Source organism: Camelus bactrianus, chromosome 3 (assembly GCF_048773025.1).
Source record: "Camelus bactrianus isolate YW-2024 breed Bactrian camel chromosome 3, ASM4877302v1, whole genome shotgun sequence".
Lineage (NCBI taxonomy): Eukaryota > Metazoa > Chordata > Mammalia > Artiodactyla > Camelidae > Camelus > Camelus bactrianus.
Genome location: NC_133541.1, coordinates 102,787,918 through 102,807,112, shown reverse-complemented (window position 1 = coordinate 102,807,112; position 19,195 = coordinate 102,787,918). Strand labels below are relative to the sequence as shown.

At 42.6% G+C, this 19,195-nt stretch overlaps 1 long non-coding RNA gene across 1 annotated transcript in view; it reads left to right on the top strand.

Annotated features, from left to right (window-relative positions):
• The window catches only part of LOC141575289 (uncharacterized), a 99,446-nt gene that overhangs the window by 3,250 nt on the left and 77,001 nt on the right, over positions 1 to 19,195 (top strand). Inside the window, exons 2-3 of the long non-coding RNA XR_012502776.1 lie at positions 1,698 to 1,815; positions 8,378 to 8,511. This is a non-coding gene — a long non-coding RNA (uncharacterized LOC141575289). The remainder of the gene's footprint in view (positions 1 to 1,697; positions 1,816 to 8,377; positions 8,512 to 19,195) is intronic.

Sequence of the window (19,195 nt, the reverse complement as noted above, 5' to 3'; positions counted from 1 at the left end):
CTTAAGCAAAAGGATAATTATTAGTTTATAAACATAAGTAATACAACAGTAAGGCTAGCTTCAGTGATGGCTACATCCTGGGTTCAAGCAATGACTCAATTCTTAGATTCCTCATAGCGGCAAAATGGCTGCAGCTGCTCCAGTTACTGCTTACTCCCAAGTCCATGTCTAGTGAAAAAGTGAAACTATTTCAACTCAGAGATTTCCAGCCAAAATTTTACTGCATCTCATTGGTCTGTCAGGTTCATGTGCTCACTCCTGAATCAATCACAATGATCATGGGAATAAGAGACGCTGATTGGCTTGGGCTGACGGAGCAGTCAAGTGCGTGTCCCAGGAGGTAGCAGCAGGGGAAATCTCCTAATTCAAACTAGGGGCTTTATCCAAAAGAAGCAGAAATGGATTTCAGGAAGGCAAACAATGAATCTCCACGTAAAATGCGTTTTTGTTCCTTTATTCCAATGTATTAGATGATTTAAAGGCTTAACAAAAAACACGAGGACTAGAATCCAGCACTCAGCCCAGTGCATAGTATTTGCTAGTCAGCTCAGTCAGTTTTGGTTGAATGAATGAATGAAACAATGAGTTTCTAAAAATGTGTCACATCCCAACCCATGTGGTACCTCCAAACTCCAGTGAAGGTAACAAGTTCTCTGCGTGGTCCCCCTCTTTTGCTGGCTGTAAGATGAATGTCAGCTTCCTCACCCCCACTTCTCCTTCCACGAATAGTCAAGAGAAGAGACCCAAAGCGCCATGTTCCCTGTATCTTTTCCACTTCACATCTTTCATACCCTGGGGGATGAAATTTTCAGTATTAATTCTCAGTGACCTCCTTTGCCAATCCTGCAGAGCACTTAGTATGCAGGGATTTATTCTTGGCCTTTGGGGCCTCAGCCAGAACCCAGATAGAACATCATATCAACATGGTATCGCATACACTTCAATACATCCACACATATAGAAGACAAAGCACCCACATAGAGAAAAACAAAAAAAGAAAACAGAAAAAGAAAGAAATGGATCTCTGCCAGCTAGAGCTCAAAGATGGCACCTGCCTGCTAGAATGAGTCAGAAGGAGAACATACAGACAGTGTCCACAGGAAAAAAAGAAAAAAAAAAAAGATTAAAAAAGCTAACATTAGGGGAAAAGAAAAAAAAGAAAGGAAAGATGCCTCTCTTGGCTAGAGTTTGAAGGTGGTGCCTGCCAGCCAGCAGGCCGCCTAGATGTGTGCTGAATTAGATTCCTGCCCCTCAGGCCGACACCTTAACATCAGCAGATGAGTCTCTTGCACATAAAGTCTGGGCTCCTCTCCATAGGCTGCCTCTTCACGGAGCCCTCAATCGAGTATGAGTCCTTTAAGAGCTGTTTCTCAGATAGGTATAGCCTTGTGGTCTTGGGGCCACGTGCCCCACTGATTTTGAAAGCTAGCTATTTGGGGGGGATTGTTTCTCAGGAACAGATCTGAAAAGTTGGGGTGCCCGACGTGGGGTTTTGCTCCTCAGGGAGAAGCTCTAGGTTTTAAACTCCCTCCCAGTTGTGGGTGTCTGTGCCCAAGATGGGGTTCATGGTGAGACTGTGCCCCGGCTTCTCCTATTTGCTTTGCTGTAGCTGCAGATTCCTGTGTCTGTGGGAGGAAGGGAGGCCTGGTCATTCTTTTGTCACCATCTTGAACCAGAACCTGTCCTCCTTCTTTCAGCTGGGGCATCTGTCTTTTCCTGCCTTAGGACATCAGTGGTTCTGCAGCCTTGGACTCAGAAACTTCCACAAGAAGCCCCTCGGTCCTTGGGGTCCCAGACCTTGCCTGGATTACGCTGGTAAGTCTCCTGGGTCTCCAGGTTGCAGGTGGCAGATTGTGGACTTTCTCCACCTTCATAACATGTGAACCAAGTCCTGTAAGAAATCTCCTCTTGAATATATCTCTGTCCTGTTGGTTCTGTTTCTCCTGAGAACCCTGACTAATGCACTGCTGTAATAAAGTAAGACAAATCTAGTGAATTAAAACAATACTCACTTATAATTTCAGAGTTCTGTACATAAGGGAAAAAATCCAGTGGGTTTGGCTGATTTCTCTGCTTTGAGTCTCAAAAGGCCAGAACCAGGTGTCCGCAGGCCACGTTCCTCTCCGAGACTGGAGGGGAGAATGTCTCCATGCCCCCTCGTGCTGTTGACAGAACTCAGGTCCTTACAGCTGCAGGACGAGGTCCCTGTGTCTCTGACGGCTGCGGTCTGAGGCCTCCCGTAGCTCCGAGAGCTCACTCGCCAGTCCTCGCTCGGAACCTGCTCTATCTCAGAACCAGCGGCGGCATCAAAGCCTCCTCACACTGCCCGCCCCTCTCAGCCTCCTCTTCTGATCTTCAGACCGGCCAGTCTGATAACACAGAATAATTTCCCTATGGTAAGGCCTAGCTTTAATTCCTTTGCAAAGTCCCTTTTGGCCTGTTAGGAGAAAAGCCATGGAGACCCAAATCCTGCCTACCAGATGGGTATGTGTTACCTTCCAGAACGTCTGTGTGGGTTTAGGCTGCCTCCAGCATTGTCTAAGAATTTCCATTTCCTCACTCTCCTCAAGCATGGGTCTTATTCGTCAAGCAGTGAAAATTGCAAACAAACTTTACATAGGATGGGTGAAAAGCCATCTGTGTTGCTTGAATTGCGTTCCTTAGGTTATTCACGAAGTGGGATTTGAAAGGGCATTTTGTGAAATGGTCAGTAACGCAGTTACAGAGAGATCCATGCAGACAGCGGGACGGGGGCGCTGCGCGGCGGGGGTCGGGGCGTAATGGGGTGGCCTCTCTGCCCTGCAGCCCAGCCGGGCGTGGATGAGGGGCAGCTCTGAATTGCAGCGGGCAGCCCCCGACGCAGATGCACAGCGGTCGAATCAATCTGGAAGCGATCACAATCGATGGTAAGCTCACCAGGACTGCTTTCGCCAAGTGCTGGCGTGTGCTTTGACACGAAGCCCACAAACCCCTGTCTTTCTGTTTTAGCGTCTTGCGCCAACTATGCCATAACATGCTTCACAGACTATTTATTTCTCACTTAAAAAAAATTGATGCCAGATTCAGGTTGCTTTCAAAACAAAGGATGTGAGGACCAGAAAATTTAAACTGCGGGCTGACTGCTGAAGGGAGAAAAGAGAAACATATTGAGAAGGCAAAACACGGCGGGGCTTGCTGACGGTCTGTCGTAAACTTGGTGAGATAAATACATGCATTGAAGCAAAGTCCTGTATTTCATGTCGATTTCATAAAAAGAAATGGTGACAGCCTCTCAATACTCCATTCAGAGAGACTGGGGAACTCCACGTGGATTTGGATTTTAACTAAGCGTGTATTTTAGGGAAGGATTTGGCTCAAATGACCTGGATTAGGTAACAAAAACGCTATGAATTCACAGTTTTCCCCTTGCCTTTGCTTGTAGGGGCAAAGTGAATGGCAAACTTTGTTGAGGCTGTTATATTAAACTCTGCCGATACTTTGAAATACCAGAACAAGGTTCCTAGCGTGGCAATTATATATACTTTGCCTTTTAGCAGTCCACGGTTTGCATTACTGTAACGAGTTCATTCACGGCCAGTATTCGTTTAAGTCATTAATTTGACTCAGAAAAAAGGTATATACAATAGAGATTAATCTTGTGGGGGTAGGTAGCAATTGGAAGGGGGCTTTGAGATTGCCTATTTCCAGAATGTTCTATTTCCGGAACTGAGTGTTTTTCAGTTTGTGAACCTGTGCATTTATGATATATGCACTTCCCTAAATGCCTACTCTCATTAAATAACATATTTAAAAAGAAGGGTGCATGGCAGGGGTGGAATTTTAAATTTGGCAGCATTTTTAAGGTGTGGCAAAATCTTCAAAATCACAGGTTGTTGTAGAAAGGAGTTTTATCAATTCTAGAGGTTAGAAACTTGTGGTCCGTATGCCACTATGCCACGTTCAAACCCACAGATGTGTCTGGCTCACGAGTTTAAACCAAAATCAAATTAATTGTGAACCATTCAAAACTGAGGGAATTCACATCAAAATCCAGCTTGCGGGCTTCCTTTGAAGAGTGAGCAGATCTTACAGCACAGGGCTTACATCAGCACATGGCAACAATCTGGTAGAACAAAGTAGAAGCTGCCTCCTGTATGCAAGGCCTGAGCTTTCCACTTTGTCACAGTCTCCAGCACGCCCTGTGGTCTCTCCCACAAAATGTGTGACCTCTGTTGCCTGCCAGTCAATCTGGTTGAATGTGCAATTACTGATAGCCTGATGGAAAATTATAGTGAGTCACAGAAACCCAGATACCTGGAACTTTTTGCTGTGGAGTGAGGTTTGGTTTACAGAGAACACAATGAAATGTGGGTTTGGTCATTACATGGTTAACCACCTCAAGGAAGGCAGTCTGAGCGGAGAATCTGACTCTCTAGATCTGTCTGACTTGTGCTTTGTAGATACAGATGAGACCTTCATCCCCGCTCACCATCCATATGTTCTGAAGACCACTAGGTGATGCTTTTGAACTGAAGTCAGAGGAATGAATTCCAAACGACTCCCATGCACATGTTTGGAACAACCATAAAAACTAGCTTTTCAGGTTGCAGCTGTAGTCCTTTGGTTAATCGCATCTCCGGTCCCTGGGATGCAAGCTTCACTTAAAAATGAAGTGAGGCAAGACCTGGGATTGCTGTGCTCTGTGCTGGAGTGGTCCCCACTGCCGGCCCACACAGATCACTTAAGAAAAGGCCAACAGGATGGGGATGAGTGTGGAAAGAGAGCCTCAGAATCAGCTGCAGACCTCAGGCTCCCATGTCAGAATCAGGGAAGCCAAGGAGGCAACCCAAAAACGCTTATAGACCCTGACAGTGGGCAACACCAGAGAGGCAGCTACAACTGCAGTGTGTGAGGTTGACGACCCATGCGTTGGTCACCAGTGTCCTTGCGACAGCTGTTTCCCGCTGTTTCCAGCTAATGTGTAATCAGGTCGCAGCAGCTGCCTCATTTACCAAGAGAGAGGATTTTTCTTTGCTCATGAGCTATTTTAGAGCTGGTGACATTTTCCAAAGGCATTGGTGTTCTTGTCCTATCTTGGTTTTAAAATACTATGGATTTTATAGATTTTTTTAAAACTTATTTGGGCCTTGCTAGATTTTTAGTTAAAATTTGGCCTTCTCTAAATGGTTCTAGGGTTTGGAAAATGGGAGTAGCCTGTGGTATGCCTGAACAGAACTCTGTCTCATCATTGGTGCCTGTTGTCTGAGAGTCCTCACCGAGGGGGACGGAGAAGAGGCTTCACGTACAGAAAACCCTTATGACTGGAGAGGTTTGATAGTGAAGTGCTGACCCGTGGCATTCCTCAGGCCAGTTAGACACCAGTACACAGAGAATCAGGTCACTTGTCCATGCTCGCAGGACAAGTTCGCAGCAGGGATGACTCTAGGACCCCAACCTTTGGTTAAGTCAGGCTCCCTTTTACCAGGTAAAGTTGAAAATTAAAACAACAATCTAAATAATTTGGTCCAGGGACCATTTGGAGTGTGTCAACAAGACGGCAATTTCTACAGAAATTGAGGATTTCTATCCATCAAAACACAAATGTTTCCTAACATCTGCATCTTCGGCATCAAGTGTGTGAGCATGTGAGCCTCTTCTCAGAGCCTCTGAAAAAATTTTGCTTTTCTATTAAAAACAAAAAAGTGTAATAATACAACTTGTGGTGTCGTAACGAGGGTTAAAGTTAATGTTCTACAAGGCATCAGTTCACAGACACACAGCCTGTCTGCCAAGTCATCTCCTTGGGCTCATGTCCCAAATGCCATGCACGTTTTCCTGCGGGCCCCAGATAGTCCCCACCACACATTCAGCTTTAATATAGTCAAGGCACCTCCGATTATCCAAAGTACTTGTTTGTTTATTGACAGTTTGTCTTTTGTCAAGAAAATAAGTTTCAGACCCCAGGGCCCTTACCTGCCGGATTTGCTGCTCTGTCTCGAGGACCTTGAACAGTGTCTGATACACATAGTAACCCTTGGTAAGTAGGTAAATATTCCTCAAAGGAATACACAAATAAATTAACAAATGATATTCTTATTTATCAGGTGATCGTCTGTTGTCATGGTCAGAAACTACAGCCCACGGACCAAACCCAGCCTGCCACCTATTTTTGAAAAAAAAATGTATTACATATAGTTATGCTTATTCATCGATGAATTGCTTTGGTGGCATTTACACTACAGCAGCAAAATTGAATAATTGCAGACAGAGCTCCTGTGGCCTGTAAAGCTGAAAAGACCTACAACCTGGTCCTTCATAGCAAAAGAAAAGCTTTGATGACCTCTGTGTACTGGTGTCTAACTGGCCTGAGGAACATCACGGGTCAGCACTTCACTATTAAACCTCTCCAGTCATTAGAGTTTTCTGTACGTGAAGATGATAAGATCATCTCCAAAAGGTACTAATTTTAAACTCAGAAAATTGAGGGGTCGTCTCAGCATCACTAAGTAAATTGGTGGGAGGGGGAAGAAGAAACGGGTCTCCAGGCAAAACAGCTCAACTCTCCCAAACAGATGAATATCTGTATTATTTCAACATATCAATGCAAATCTCTTTTCTCTGAGTCTGGATGATGATGATATTTTTCCATAGTTTTTTTTTTTTTTTTATGCTGGCACCAAATGAAATATGGAGAGCTTCCAAAGGAGTGGGTGAAGTTTGAGATGGCAACAGCATTGCAGAAACCCGCCCGGCCCAGCTCCAAACTCTCATCATGACAGCAGTATCTAATTACTGCGCTAAACATTGAGAAACCTGATATTATGCAAATAAACTCCAGCTGCATTTTATGACAGCACATGCAATTTTTATTAAAAAGATGTAAAATCCTTTTTATATGGAAAAAAAAAATTCCTTCTCTTACAGTATATAGAATTAACCAGAGATACAGTCTAATAGAATCTAATAGCTTAATTCAGTACAAATGTTGGAATTCACTGAAATGCTCGTTTAGATAAAGAATTCTGTCTTTTTGCGTATGTAACAGAGGGCAGTATTTGGTGCTGCTTGCGTATTGGCGGCTGTAGGAGGACTGCAGAATTTGCTGTGGTACTTGGGTCGGGGGTGAGGGTGGTGGTGGTGGTGGTGGTGGTGGTGGTGGTGAGGGTTCCAGGTGTTTGCTTTGTGTGTTACATTTCACTTTCAGCAGATTTTTAAAAGGAGTAAGAATATAACATATTATCTAACACATGTATTTGTAGTAAGTACTTTGTAATTCTGTTCCTTTTCTATCCTGAACTGAGATTCATAGATAGTGTAACTTATTTATACACATAATATTAACAATCGCAACAAATTAAAATGTCAACTACAATATAAGGAAGAAATAAATAAATGTAATTTACTATGAAACACTATGTATTTTAATATGCAAAATGCTTGGTCCAATCTTCACGTGAAGACAGCAGAAAGCGGTCGTATGCTTGCCTCTGTATGTTGAGTCATTACTTATGTGACAGGGAAGTTATGTTGGTCGCTCAAATACCATAAGCGGTTGCTGAAGGCTGTGATTTTTCTAAAATGGTGAATAGCTCTTGGTAATGTTCTAGAGAAAGTAAAAAAGAAAATAAAAGCCCTTCCCTCAATTTGCATTGCGAGAAAATTGCTTCATATTAAAACTGTACCAAAAAATAAAAAAAAATTTAGATTTATGTAAAAACAAAGATTCTATATTAAGGTAACTATAAATAAGTTTCTCAGCTACAAGATGGTCCTTTTAGAAGATGAAAAATCTTGCAAATTTCATGACAGTTCTCCCTTATGCTGAATTGTCAAACTCAGCAGGATGTCTGGAACCCTTAGCTTCCCCGAATGAAAAAAGTGACCTCCAACATTGTGTAACCGAGACATCCCTAGAAATTTCCAAAATACCCTTTAAAGGGCACTGCTTAGAACTACTAGCCCAATCTTTGATATTGTGGTACTGTTAGAGCAACCAGAGTTGCTATAGAACTAGACTTCTAAATTTCTCTAAATAGCTTTGTTTTAATGCATTTCTATAAAATTTCATTAAATGACAGCAAAATACATGCAGGTATATTCTGAGGGAAATGGTCATCTGGAGCTTTATCTGGTGGCCTCAGAGGTAACTTAGAAAACTCCCCTCTCACTTTGCGTTCATCTTTTGTATTGCCGAAAAGAAAGGGGAAAGGGAGACAGACATGGTACTGAATGGCCGACGAAGTCAAAACCATTGGTTTGGGGCACTCAGAAATGACAGAGACCACACAGTGCCATCTCCAGTGAGCCAGTGCGTGGTCAGGCTTCTGCTTTTCTGACATTCTTGTCAGAGATCCAGTTGGTTCTCACTTTTTTTTTTTTTTTTTTTTTTTGGAGGCAGCTGTTTTTGGAGCTAACCAGCATCTATCTACGGGCGGACAGGAAGTCCTGCCTCCTCACTGGACTCCCGAGGCTTATGATGGAGAAGGGGCAGGGGAAGCAGTATGGGTCCTAGGTCTACCCAGCAGCATCCAGGTAGGACTTGTAACACTTCTCATAAGAAAGGCTATCCGTGTCTATCACTGGTCAATCATTTGGAAAATTTGTTATTTATTTCTCAGACACACTGAGTTGGAATTTGCTACCTCTGCCTATGATAAACAGTAGTTAGAAATATGCTAGATTTAAAGAAGAGAAGGCCCTGGGAAGTTTTGCCATTTGGTGGTGGTGGTGTGGGGGAGGGCAGGAGGACTGCAGGTAGAAAAGGAAATTGAGTTGTTTTCTAGCACGTGAGCTTCTGGTTTATTTTTGAGAACCAAGGTTCTCTGTTGGGTTATAAATGCTGTGAAGAAATTTTGCTTTTTCTTCTTTTGGAGAGAATGAAGTTCAGGTCTAAGAGGTTCTGTTACATGTTCCTAAATAAAACTACTTGTTACCTTTACCAAATGCTTTCTGAAAGCTCCCGGATTGTGTACAGGTTGCAATGATTCACCAGATTGTCAGGTCCCTGAGTGCGTTGTCTGTTTCATCTTTTGTGGCCCCCTTGTTAGCTGGACGTAATTTGTTGAATACATAAATGAATGAACAAATTTACCTCCAGGCATTGCGAAGTCTGGGAGCACATTAACTTGACAATTGAAGGAAAAAGTAGACTTTCTGACATTTCTACCCAAGGAACAATTAAAAACAGAACTTTACATTTTATTTTTAAATTCCTTTTATACCCAGTCATTTAAAGAAGAATATCATTCTTCCATTCCATAAATTTTTAATGAGCATCTATTAAGTGCCAGGTGCTGTGTTAGGCCTTGAGAATATGAGATGAAAAAGACTAGTGAAGTCCCCATTTTCCTCATGGAGCCTGTAGTCCAGTGGATATTTGGTGCAGGGTGTAATAACCTGTCTTTACATTCCCTTCACAACAATGATTCAAACAATGGGTGGCCGGTCCCCAAGTCATGAGGACTTCCACCTGTTTTATTGATGTATTTGCTTAGTCTTTTGCTGTAGCCCTTATTAAGAACTTGGAGGAAGTAGGTCTACAATTATCTCGACTTGTGTCTTTTAACCCAGCTCAACCTCAAGTCTGGGTCTTCCTCAAATTTAACTCTGGCTGATTTGAAAAGTGATGTATTTTTACATTATCAGATGCTCCTCTGTCAATCTCTCTCTGCCCATTACTGTCCACCTTCTACTGGCAACCAAAAACCTACTTGGAAGGAAAGGATTTGAAGGCGGATGACTTTAAAACACAAATGATCCCTAATAGAGATTTAAAAAAAAAAAAACTTAAGGAAAAATGAACAGGACTTGCCAGGAAGGCTGTGGTTTCTCCTGTCTTCTCTTGCCTCCATCCACCCCAGCCCAAACCGCACACTCACAAGCCCTTGAATGTGCCTTGGAGAGAAAACGGTTGGCAGCCAGAGCGATGAATTTCCTTCCACAGGCCCATTTCCATGCCTCATAGACACAAGTACTGGCCAGGAACCAAGCTATTAAGGAGCAGAACTTTATGCCTAAAGGGTCCAAGAGCTACAGAAGCTCAAGTGATTACCGTCGTCCCTTGGTATCAGTGGGGGATTGGTTCCAGGACTCCCTTGGATACCAAATATCCATTGACGCTCAAGTCCCTTATGTAAGATGGCATAGTATTTGCATATTATCTATACACAGCCTTTTGTAGACTTAAATCATCTCTAGACTACACCTAAGACCATGTAAATGCTATGTAAATAGTGGCTGGCATACGGCAAATTCAAGTTTTGGTTTTTGCACGTCTGTAATTTTTTCCCCAATATTTTCCATCTGCTTGGTTGGATGACTCTGTGAGTGTGGAACCTGTGAATACAGGAGGCCCGCTGTATAAGAACCAACAGAGCTAAGGCACTTCAGCCATCAGACAAAGTTATCGCTATAAAAAGGCAAAACGGCACCCCAGTGGACAGAGATGGGTCTGAGCTACAGCAGCCCTAGCCGTCGCTGATTCCAGGTCTGGTTACTGAGGCAGGGCCTTCACAACTCTGGCTCTGTGTGAGGCGTGGGAGGTGAGGTGCGAGTCTGTAAGAACCCCCCCAGCCAGACGTGATGCATCAGGCGGGAAGTATCTGCCACAGGGCCGGAGCCACTCAGGGCATGGAGGGCTGCCTCCGGGGGACAGTCGGTACTGTCCACAGCGATGGGTTGTGATGGAGTCAGGGAGGAAAGATGTTTTCAGCTCGCTTGTGTTTGTGGATCGGGCTGGCCTTTGTGTAAGGGCACTTGTTCGTGTTTCAGTGGGGAGCTGGGCTCTTACCCTGACACACTTAACAGCAAGCAGTACTATGCTAACTGTGTACGTTGTAGAAGCACTGGAAATGGATGCATGTTGCTAAAATATCATGCCGATGATGGAAGAGTAATGCATCTTAATTGGATTAATTATAGTAATCACCATCATTGCCCTGATAGTTAACAGTGTCAGAATGACTTGACTTTGTTTAATTTGAGCCTCGTATAACCATTCTATGAAGAGAATGGAATAATTGCACTCATTTTACACAGGAGAAAAGTGGAGAACAAAACGGTGAATTCACTTCTGGTAAGTTACCTACCTAGTAAGTGGAGAAGTTGGGAATCAAACTCAATCAGAGTCCAGAGCCCATGTTCTTAATCTCCTCTACGATACAGCTTCCCTAACTGTACTGTTAATGTATAAGGAACAGCAGTAGATCGAACTTTGTCCGTTTGATCTTGGATTCAGTTGTCACTCATTCATTCAATATGCATTGTTTGTGTACCAATTCAATACGAGACACTGAGCTCTCTTACAAAGATGAATAGGACAGTTTTTGCCCTCAAGATCTGTCTTTGTGGGAGCAAGATGTGCATCTAAATAAATGATTATAAGTGGAACGTAATAATATAGTAAAAGCACTTACAGCGTGTTTGGTGAGGACACAGAGTCGGGGAAGGCATCGTGGAGGAAGCCATTTTCCATCCTGGTCCTGAAGGTGAGGAGGACTTTGGCGCAGACGATGGGAAAAGGAGCAGTCCAGGCAAGGAGACGGTCCCTCAAGGACTGCTGCACGTGCGGTCCTGCCTTGGCTTTGGGGAGGGGCCCTGACCAGTTTCCTAGTCTCCAAGAGCTAAAATCGAGGGTGAGAGCTGCCTCGACAAATAATGAATGAAGCATGTGTTCAAAGCATGGATGCAAACAAACCTGTCTGCAAGGGCAGACGATGGGGAGCTATTTCCAACTCTGGAAGAAGGAGGAGGAAGCTGGGGACTTCTCCATGGGGGACCAACTTGAATCAGGTTGGGGAAGATGAGAAGAGATTTTCAAAACAGAGAAGCAGAGGAGCGAAGGAGTGTGGGCTATTTAGGGAACTATCTGTTATAAATGGAAGGAGGCACAGGGATGCTGGGAACCGAGGGCCATGGTGCCAATGCATGGCATGCCTGGAGTGCCATGTGAAGCCTTTCGGAAAAGCATTGATGAAATGTGAATACTCTTTTCAAGCAGAGGCATTACCCAAGGAATTAGAGTTTATCCTAGATCAGTTATTTTCAGACTTGCTTTTTGCTAACAGCACCTTCCTCTCAAACACAGAATTAGGGAAAATCCTAACTATTAAACTGTTAAGAATGAAACCACTCTGGCTGGCATGGGACTGGAAGAGCTCAGGATCCAGGCTGCTCAGCCTTCATGGAGGATTCTGTGCAACATGACTTACAATCATCCTAAAATGAGAGGCCTGAGCCTGGAGAACAGGGTATTTTCAGCCCCATTCCCAGGCCAACGTGTGAGACCACCGTCAGGCACACAAGTGTTGTGTGTTGTTTCTGGCAATCCGGCAACACCAATGGCGGGTTTGGCCATCAGTGCTGATCTGCTTTGTGCATAAAACAAAACAGCCATTCCCAGTTGCTCAGTGATGAGCTAAGTGGAGAGTTTGTCCTGAGAGACGTCCACGTTGCTGAAATGAGGCCCTTGGATGAAGCTTGGCTGCTTTGCGTTCCTGTCTTCAGGATATCTCTTCCTGAATGGAATCCTGGGGGCTCGAAGGAGTTAACATAACTTCAGAATTACCTCTTCCTTTCCCACAGAGGCACCTGCCCACTGGGAGAATCTGGCTTCACGCTGAGGGTTCACTGCCAGAAAGTGACATGAAAGCGTTCACTGCATCTATGCACCTGCATACCCCCGGGAGGAAAGGGAGAGAGAGAAGGGATATATCATTACAGGTCAGGCTGCAAGGAGGAACACTGATCCCTGAAAGACATGAGCCAGAAGAGGCCCACGATACATCAAAGACCCCCCAAGACAGTGGGTCAGATACAATACAGGACACTCAGTGAAATGAATTTCTGATAAACCACGAATAACATTTTAGTATGTCTCAAATGTTGCAAGGGACACATACTAAAAAAAAAAAATCATTGATTTGTAATTCAGATTTAACTGAGTGTTCTGTATTTTTATTTGCTAAATCTGACAGCCCTACCCTCCAGCTGCCTCCCCCATGGAGGTTGTGCCTTCTTTCTATCTGCCCTGGAAGAGGACTTCAGCCTGGTTTGGGGTCCAGGGGCTCACTCCAAACCCCTTAAGCATGAACTCAAGCTTCTCCACACCACTGTGGCAGCCAGCCTGTCCAGCCAAGGGTGAGAGTCTGCACCCTCCAATGTCCCCAGGATTCCCCCAGCACGCTCCTTTTGAAGTCCTGGCTGGTTGGTCAGAGGCCAGCATGAAGGTTTGGCAGGGCAGGGGATTAAAGAGGCCTACTGCCTGATGAATAAATGTTTACAATATCCGCATTCCCTCCTTGACTAGTCGGGGAGTTTCCATCCGAGCTGCACTGCCATCAGGCAAGCTGTTGGCTTTTTTGTTAGAAGTAAGTTATTGGTGCATTGCTGCTGCAAACAGAAAACATCTGTGGGGCGCCCACAGACAGGAAACTTTGGAGGGGAAAGGGGGAAGGACTCCCATTGCCTGCTGACCCTGCTTTATGCATGTTTGGAAAGGAAGAATGTAAGTGAAATCAACAACCCTCAAGTACAGCTCTAAGCTGGGACCAGAGCGTGACCGAGCCTGAGAGAGTGGCGCTGGGCGGGCTCTGTCCTGTTTCCCTTTGTGTCTAAGCTGAGTGCATTGCAGAGAGGTTTAGCTTCTCCTTCTAGTTCTAATTCTCCGGGGACAGGGGCAGCTGCGAAAATAATCTTGCTGTTGCCCCTGACAGGCCAGTTCAGCTACGGAAGAGGGACACTGCTGTAAATTCTAGATGGTCTGTTTCATTGGCACTTCCAAACATACACACCATCCTGAACTGCTCCAGCTAGAGTAAAGCATGCAGAAGAACATACATGTCTCCCGCAGAGGAAGCGTTTGAGCTCCATGTGTGTAGGCTGTGAGGTGGACTTTCAGGGTTCTGCTTTCCCCTGAGCTAGCGGGATGAGAAAACTTTTAGCAATGAATGTATACTGGCCTAGAAACTCTGAGATGCCAGGATATGGCCAGAGAAGGGAAGCAGGTAAGACATGTACTCGCCATCTTTTCACTGAGTGAAGAAGCAGGAGGAGGAAGAGGAGGGGATGGAGGAAGGAGGGAGAGAGGGATCCTGCGAGGCAGAGGCAGAGACGCGCAGCCCTCTTCTTTGGCCCAGGGCCGGCCTGCATACTTCTCAGAACCGATGTGCCTACAGGGTTATATAACTCATCCAGAGGACCTGGCCCCTCTGCGGTTTCTTTAATGACCTAGACTAAGGAAAAACGAAATTCAGTCTGACTGAACTTCCAGTGGAATAGAGAGGTCAGGGACAAGAGGAACCCCAGGTCGTCAGAGGAGTGGGTCCTGGATAGGTGCGAAGGATGGTAGAAAGTTATGGTTGATGCTTGGCAGTGGAAGAGAAAGAAAGAAAAAATAAACAAACAAATAAATAAAAACACCTGAAATTGGATAGTTAGGCTGATAGCAAGAAAAAGCATGTGAGGATGAGATGTGGCCAAGGCACATACATTCCCTATTCCTGCCATATAATTTGACTGATTAATCTGTGGTTCTCAAAAGTCAAAGTACATCAGAGTCATCCGGGGATTACGTTTTTTTAAAGAAAGAACAGCGATTCAGGGCTGCATTCTCAAGTTCTAGTTCTGAAGGTAAATCTGGTGCAAGCAATCCATGAAGCACACCTCAAGAGACAATATTCAGAATGTTTCTGGGTCGTTTGCATCTCTGGGTACTTAAGTGAGGCTCTGGCTCCTGGCTCAAAGGAAGGAGAACCAGTAATATGTTTAAGAGTGGGCGCTTGGGAGTCGAATTTCAGCTCTACTCCTGGAGTCTATCAATTGCTGATAATGACCTCAGTTGTCATTGAACTCGATCTCCTCACTGATAAACTAAAGATGTTCTATACTGTAGTACATGCCACCTCAGGTGATTACAAGGATAAAAAGAGATGCTATGTGGAGAGGACTTAGCAGAGTCCTTGGCCAAAGAAGTGTGAGGTGTGGGTATTATTGTTACCACTACCGTCATCAACACCATGACTATCATTATCCACGATAATTTGTCCATTTATTGAGAACACGCTATGTGCCAAAGCTACATAGTAAGCTTGCAATTATTTTATCTTACTTTCTTTTATTTTAATTTTATTCTCAAAAAGAAATGTAAGGGACAGATTATTCTTCCCCTTCTACATATGAATAAGCAGAGGTTAACCTGACCCCCATCACCCAGGTGGGACTGAGAAGAGCTGAAATTCCTCTTTCAGTGCGAATGTGCAATTACGTTGGCTGTGGAAAACAGTAGGAAGTTCCTCAATAAATTATAGCTAGAACTACCAGAAGTGGGATCACTGGATCACATGGTAGTTCTGGTTTTAATTTTTTGAGGCACCTCTGTACTTTTTTGCATAACAGCTGTACCAATTTACATTCCCACCAGCCAGTGCAGGAGGGTTGCCTTTTCTCCACATCGTCACCAGCACTTGTTATCTCTTGTCTTCTGCGGGATGGTGTTTCTAACAGGTGTGAGGTGACAGCGCATTGTGGTTTTGATTTGCATTTCCCTGGTGATTAGTAATGTTAAACACCTTTTCATGTACCTGTTGGACCTTTGTATGTCTTCTTTGGAAAAATATCTATTTAGTTCCTCTGCCCATTTTGTACTATTTATATCATTGCTGTTGAGTTACACAAGCCCCTTTTTTAAGTCTCTTGCCAGGATGGTGATGGGTTTAAAAAAAAAAAAAAGAAAAATCAGTGTTTTAAATTTGTAATTCCATAATTTCTTGTGAGATTCAGCATCTATTGATGTTTTTACTGGCTTGATGTAGTTCTTCTGTGACTTGTCTGTTATAATTTTTGTCTGTTTTTCTACTGTGTTGTCTTTTACTGATTTATAGATACTCTTTATGTATTCTGAATATTAATACTTTGTGTATTATATATCTTGCAAATAATTTCTTCAGGTTTTTCACTTTTTAAACTTTTCTTGTGATTTATTTTTCATTAAGAGAACTTAAATTATCAGGCCATTCAATAGTTTCTAGGCTTTTATCTCTTTCTAACCTCTAAATTTTAAGAATATCACTATATATTTTACTTCTATTTCCCTAGTTTTTATTTTATGCTTAGCTCTTAAATCCATAAATAATTTGTATTTATGGATAATGCTTGGTAGAGATTTAATTTTATTTTATTAAAAAATCAATAGCTTATTTTCCCAGCACCATTTATTAAACAGAATTTCCTTACCCATGATTTGAAATATTACATTTATTTTCATCTCAATTCTCTTATATACATGGATTTCTATTCTGGTCTATTGATTCTGTCTATTCCCATGCTATTTCTATACTAATTTAACACTTTTAATTTTTAAGTGAATTCTAGTTTTTAAAAATGTCAGGAAAAGTGAGTCTTCCCTCAATAATCTTTGCTTTAAAAAAGTTTTCTTAGACATTCTTACTTTCTTCTCCAGATAAATTTTAGAAACAACTCACTAGGTTTTACTTTTTATCCTTTTAAGATTATTATTGAGACTGAATGAATTTGTAAATTTATTTTGAGAACTTAATTTCTTTAATCCCATCCAGGAATACAATATGTTAGTCTCCTTACTTAGATTTCCTCTTATGTATGTCAGTTAGGTCTTATAGTTTTCTTGAAATAGATTCTTATATATTTCTTGTTAGGTTTACTGATTGGAGCTTAATAAGGTTTTGTTGCCATTGTGAATGACAGTTTAAAAATCTATTATGTTTTCTAATTGCTATTGGGAAAAGGAATACAACTAAAGTTTACCTATTGCTATGGTATCTTGTCACCTTTCTGAACTCCTTTATTCTAATAATTGGCCAGTTAACACCTGAAGTTTTATTAAAAAATAATTATTAAGCACCTATTATGTGTCAGATGTCAGAGATATGACCAGTCTGAGCCCAGAGAGACTTTCCATTCTAGCGGAGGAAGATGAGTTATAAACAAGGAAATAAACACATAAGCACAAGAACTGTAGTGCTACGAAGGAAGTAAAAGGGAATGATATAGCAGAGAGAGAGCAGGGTTAAGAAGTATCACCAAGGATCGCTTCCTCGAGATGGTTTTGGAGACCAGCGACTCAGCCATGTCAAGAGCTTTCCAGGCAGAGTAAACAGCAAATGCAGAATTCCTGAAGTTGGCAAGAGCTTGGCAGTCCAAAGAACAGGAAGTAAATCCAAGTGGCTGGAGTAAGAGTGGACAGGGTGGAAGTTCCCACAGGTAGATAGAAACCAAGATAATTGGTTTTTTAGGCTGCGGCAAAGAGCTCAAATGTTATTCCAAGTGCAGTTTGGAGCTATTAAAAGGTCAGAATAGTGATACAATCTGATCTGTGTTTTAAAACAATTGCTCAGACTGTGTGGAGGAAAAGCTTCCAGTAACAAGAGGAGAAGTAGGAGGAGGTTGTATTGTAGGAACTGAGAGGTGCTGGTGGCTTGAGTAAGTTGGCAGCAGTGGAGGGGGAGAAATGGTTGCGTTCAAGATACACTATGAAGTAGGATGAATCAGATTCACTGATGCATTTAGTGAAGAGGATTATTAGGCTTTTGGCTTGAGTAGCTGGGTGGATTGTGGTACTATTTTCTGAGATAACAAACACTGGGGAATAGTGTTTTGTCAAGGGAGAGGGAGGATCAAGGGTTCTGTTTGGGAAATGTTTATTTTGAAATATATGGTTGACATCCAAATTAATATGTCATAAAGATAGTGGGGTAGACAAGTCTGGAGCTCAGGGGAACAGTTTGTCCCAGAGACATAAACTTGGAGTTTTGAAGTATGAAGATAGAATTTAAAGACATAGGACCAGATGAGATAATGTAGGGAGCGAATATAATTACAGAAGAAAGAAGAACACACTACCAAACTCAGTCAATGTAGCATTTAGATGTCAGTTATAGGAGGAAGAGAGAGCAAATCATAGAAAACTATGAGAGGAAAAGGTAGCCAAGGAGCCCGAGAAAGTGAGGAAGGAGGAATTGCAGGAAAGAGTGATGTCACAGAGGCCAAGAGAGGATGGGGTTTCAAGGAGGGAGCTCTAAGAATTCCATCAAGCGCTGTTGAGAGATTGGGATCAAGGAAGCATAGTTGATGACCTGAAGAACAACTTCCTTGAAAGCCAGGGGTCTGAAAGTCCGGTTGGGATGAAAGCCAGGGTGATGTGATTTGAATACTAATTGAAGATGAGGAACGGAGACAGTTGGAGTAGACAGTTAACTCCTGAAAGAAGTTTTGCTGCAAAGGGAGTGACTACATGAAATTGCAGTATAAAGGACACAGGGGACAAAGAATGATTTGCTTGTTCAAAAGATTTTAGATACCAGGGCTTCTTTATCTGCTGAAATGAAATAATCCAGAAGAGAGGAAGAAATCAAAGATGCAGGAGAGAGAGAGAAGGACAAAAAAATGCACGAGAGAAGAGAAGGGATGAGACGCAGAGTTTGAGTGGAGGAGAGAGCTTTGGTAGGAGGAGAGGCACTGGTATCAGAACTTGAGAGAAAATAAAACACCAGTACCTCTACGGAGAAGTTTATAGATTCTGTTGTGGTGAGATGGAGACCTTCCTATCTGAATCTATAAAGGGGACTCAGTCAGTTGATCATTTCTAGGTAAATGATCGCGATACCTGGAGATAATGATAGGGTTGCCTTTTCTTTTACAAATAAGTGTCTTATTACATTGGCTACTGACTCCAGTCTAATGGAGAACGGCAGTGATGGCAATAAGTGTCTTTATAGCTCGTTTGCTTTAAAGAAAATAATTTACCACCTGACTACTAAAAAAGATGTTTGTGCTTATAGGTTTCTGGTAGGTATGGTACAGCAAATGTTTACTTTTTTGCATTTACATTTTTATATTTTATTACATTTACATATTTAGACTTCCTGGGTTGAATCAGACTTGGGATGGTTTACCTTGGTATAAACTTGACATGATGGTGATAACATCTTCCTCTTTTAATACAGTTCTCAATTTGAGTTGCTAACATTTATTTGGCTTTGTTAAAAATCTGTATTCATAAGTGAAAATGGCATAGAGTGTTTTTGTGTATGTGCGATCATAAGTAAATTTTGGTTTCACGCCTATGCCAGTTCTGTAAAATGACCTAGAAAGTCTTCCATGTTTTTGTAAGCTCCAGAACAATTTCTTTAAGGAAGGGAAATTATCTGTTATGAAAGAAATCCCTTGTTAAACCATTTGAGGT